General features: G+C 40.0%; 1 non-coding gene across 1 annotated transcript; it reads left to right on the top strand.

Annotated features, from left to right (window-relative positions):
- The first annotated feature begins 2,575 nt into the window (after positions 1-2,575).
- LOC145049099 (small nucleolar RNA R71) lies at positions 2,576-2,682 on the top strand. Its single transcript, XR_013683214.1, has one exon. It is a non-coding gene; the product is annotated as a small nucleolar RNA R71 (small nucleolar RNA).
- Positions 2,683-4,176: the final 1,494 nt, after the last annotated feature.

The raw sequence follows: 4,176 nt of genomic DNA, 5'->3' as shown, positions 1-4,176 counted from the left end.
AAGCCTAAAAGGCATGCGTTGATATGCAAATGTTCGACTCGGACAAGTAAATGTCGTATTCTCTTTATCAATTGGGTCCATGGGAATTTAGAAGTAACCTAAAAAACAATCTAGAAAACAATAATAGCAATGACCATACAATCGCTAAAACATTTTATCCATAAAAGGAAGACGAAAATGGTCATTGCAAGTGGCATCGTTTAGCTTTTGGTAATCGATTCATACTCGCTAACCGGTTAGCATTTGTGAAGGTATAAGCTCATTCTTCTCGTTTGTTATGATCATCATCCCTCCTTTCGTTGGCATTACTTCAACATGACTCACCCATTGACTATCGCAGATGGAGTATATGATCACGTCATCTAAAATCTTGACAACCTCCTTCTTGCTCTTGCATGTTCGGGTTTAGTCGTCTCTGATGTTGCACTACCGGTGTTGCGCCTTCTTCTAGGTTGATCTTATGTGAGCAATAGGAACGACTAATGCCCTTGATTTTAGTTATCTTCCAAGAGATGGCGTTCTTCCTCTTATTTAGAACCTCAAAAAGATTCTCTTTTGTGGTTGTTGTGAGGTCCGAAGCAATAATCACTGGCTTTTGGTCCTCCTCTTCCAGAAAAGCATATTCCAAGTGTTCCGGAAAAGTGTTCTGCTCCAATTCTGTTTTCTAAACACTAAACACGACATGTGTATCAATTAAGTACACCATGTTGTATGTATTTTCCCCGTCTGATCGTGTTTTTTCCATCCGACATGACGTGTTGCTCTCCTCAACATGTCATTTTTGTTCTTCAGAGTTTCTTGTGAGTTCTTCAAATTCGCTTTCTTCAAGTAACCTCTCTATCTATTTCAAATCTATTTCATCATCAAAGTCACCTTCTGAGAGGAACGTAAAATCCACCCACCTTGTCTTCTTTCCATTCCGTCAACTCCTTTTCTAATAGTTCTTCAAATGTGTCCACTGAGAAAACTGTGTCGTCACTAGAACTTGAATGTTTCATCGCCCGATTAACTCCAAAAGTGACTGCATGATTTCCTACCCGAAGAGTAAGTTTTGATTGCCTTACATCCACTAAATCACAAGTGGTGCTTAGGAAAGGTCTTCCCAGAATAATAGGCACTTGATGGTCTTCTTCTATATCTAGCACTATAAAATCAGCGAAAAATTTGAATTTATCAACTTTTACCAATAAATCCTCACATATTCCTCTCGGGAACATCATCATTTTGTTATCTAGATAGATTTCCATAAGAATGGGTGCTGGTTCCGGTAGGTTCAATTTCTTGAAAAATGAATATGACATAAGGTTCACACTAGCTCCCGAGTCGGCCAATGCGTAACTTGTAGCCGAATTCTTGAATTGACATGGAAAAGTTATGCTCCCCAGGTCACCAATTTTCGTTGGTATTTTATTTAACATGGAGGCTGAGCAATTGTCATTTAGGACCACCTTTGATGCTTCCTCTATATTCTTCCTATTTATGAGAAGGTATTTCATGAACATGGCATACTTGGGCATTTGAGCTACCACCTTGATGAATGGAATGTTGATTTGGAGGGCCTTTATATGTTCCAGAAACTTTTTTTAATATTCATTCTGCTTTTCTTGTCTAGCTCGGCTCGGGAATGGAAATAGAGGCTGATATGGCTTGATTGGAGGGATTTTGTTTTCTCAGGCGGAAAACACGTCGTGTTCTTCTTTTGAACACGCCGTATTGAGTCGTCAGTTTGTGATTCTCGGTTTTCTTTTCTTGCTTCCTACACCACTTTTGGATCTTCTTTCTGGATTGGGGCTAAAGGAGTGATTATTTTACCACTTCTGGTTGTGACAACCTTTATGTGTGCCCATCTCAGATTTTGCTCGGTGTTGCTAAGAAGTTCGCTCGGTGACTGCTCATTAAATTGCATTGCAAGTTGCCGGAGTTGCTTCTAGATGTTGAGGATCGAGGCTTGATGATTTCTCATCAATGCTTGCTGATGTTTCATCATCGCTTGTTGCTTTCATATCACCGTGTCTTTTTCGTCGTGTATTATTTCATATGCTGATGCAAAACATGTAAGCATAGATTCAAAATCTGTCTTCTTTTCTTGCACTGGCTCTTCTCTTTGATAAAAGCCTCTCGTCTTTTGTTGGTATCATTCCTCCTTTGCCTTCTTGTACTCGTCATAGGGTAGCCATTCCTTCTTAGGTTTTCTCCAGTTTTCATCGTACCTAACTCCCCACTTGAATAACAAACTTGAGCCTTTCGATTTCCGTTTTCTTCTAGGTGAGGCCTACCGCAATTATCACGCCCCACACGAATGGCATGGATGGATTGGTCCATCTTTGTCATCCTATGATCCATGCTCTGTAACTTGGCCATCATTTCCGCCATATCATACGAAATTCAGTTGACCGTTCCTCGAGTTGAGTCGTTTCTTGGGTTATGATATTCTCTTGAGTGTTTAGAGAATTCATCAATTAAATTTTTGATGATAGCTGGAGCATTCTTGGTAAGTGGACCTTGGGAGTCAAGGAGTTGCCTGGTTGTAACATTTACTCCATCATAGAAGATGGAGACCTCTTATTGAACATTATGGTCATTTTGTGGACAATCTCTTAGCAACCCATTGTACCTCTCCGATGCTTCATAAAGTGACTCCCCTCCTTTATGTTCGAAGTTTGCAATTGCTTTCTTCAATTTTGAGACCTTCGAGGGAGGGGCAGATCTGCTGAATGAAATCTTCGCGCATCTTGGCCCATGTTGTTATAGATTTTAGAGGTAGTGCCTTCAACCAATCTTTCGCAGCTCCCTTGAACGCAACTGGTGGCATCCTAAGTAGCATAGTCTCACGTGGCACATTGGGGATGTTAAAGTAGTTGGTTATGTCGTTGATCTCGTCAATGTGTTTATAAGCGTCTTTGTGATCCTTCCTATAAAATGGGATATCCTTCAGTTGAGTGAGTATGTGACTCTTTAATTCAAAATTTGTTGTCGCTGGAATGGCGGGTTGAACAATACCTGGTCTAGTATCCTCACACATCTTCTTCTTGTACTCCTCCATGGATATGTCCGAGATATTCGCCATATTTTCTTCTCGTTTGGGGGACTTGGGTGTTCCGGGCTCGTGATCCGCTGTCTTTTCTTCTTCAGTTTTCTCGAAGCTTTCACAACCGCTTGATTCCCTGTCACAACTGTAAATTTTGAGCTATGTAATCTATACATTCAAGTAAATGTGAATCAAAAACTTCAATCAAATACATCATACAAGTACTACAAGTAGTCATCAAACAATTGGAAAACCCTAGAAGTTCTTGTTAAGTCTATTTTGGGCTAGGACTCCCTTATTGGATCCAAAGGGACCAATAAGCTTCCAATTAGATTATCATGGGCTTAGAACCCTAATTGGGCTCTAATTGGACCCACTCTAATTTATTTCAACATTTTGGGCCATGTTGGACCTAGAACGAGATAAATCACAAGCTTTGATCCATAATTTACCCTAACCTAGCTTAATAAAGCATAAAAATCACAATTTTATTTTATAAGGCCAATGAACACCCAAACTATCTCTAATATTGGGCTTAGGAGCAAAGGCCCAAATTTTTCCTTTTTCTCTTCCCATTCTCGGCCCAAGGCCCAAACACAAGAAAGAGTTGACTTTCAAGTGACACCTCATCTTTACCCATAGGATATCCATGCATTATTCTCATTTCTCCATGCACTTCACTTCAAAGATCACATCTCTTCTTCTCTCCTCTCTCACTCTCGGCCATACACACATACACCCACCAAAAATATCTCAAACACTCTCTAGATCACTCAAGAACAACTCTCCCTCTCCACTCAAAAATCTCGAGTTCTAGGAAGCATTCAAGAGGAAATCTCCACAAAATTCTTCATCTAAGGTAAGATTATACATGGATCTATGGTTTAAATTCTTTTGCTATCAAAATCCTTTCCTAATCTATGCAAAAATCGTGATCTTGCACCCTAGAACCATCTCAAAACTCGAGATCTTCATCAAAGGGAGCCAAGGCCAAAAACACTTCATTTTTCCTTCCATTTTTCTTGCAAAACCAAATCAACACCCCAAGGTGAGCTTCATACCCCCTATTTTCTGTTTTTATGAGTTTTGTGGGGGGGGGGGGGGGGGGAATACAAGTGAAAGTGTAGATCTATATGTGTTTTGTATGC

Source organism: Lactuca serriola, chromosome 4 (assembly GCF_051521515.1).
Source record: "Lactuca serriola cultivar US96UC23 chromosome 4, Lser_US96UC23_V15, whole genome shotgun sequence".
NCBI classification, from domain to species: Eukaryota; Viridiplantae; Streptophyta; class Magnoliopsida; order Asterales; family Asteraceae; genus Lactuca; species Lactuca serriola.
Note: the sequence above shows the minus strand (reverse complement) of the source record. Positions and strands in the feature narration are given on the sequence as shown.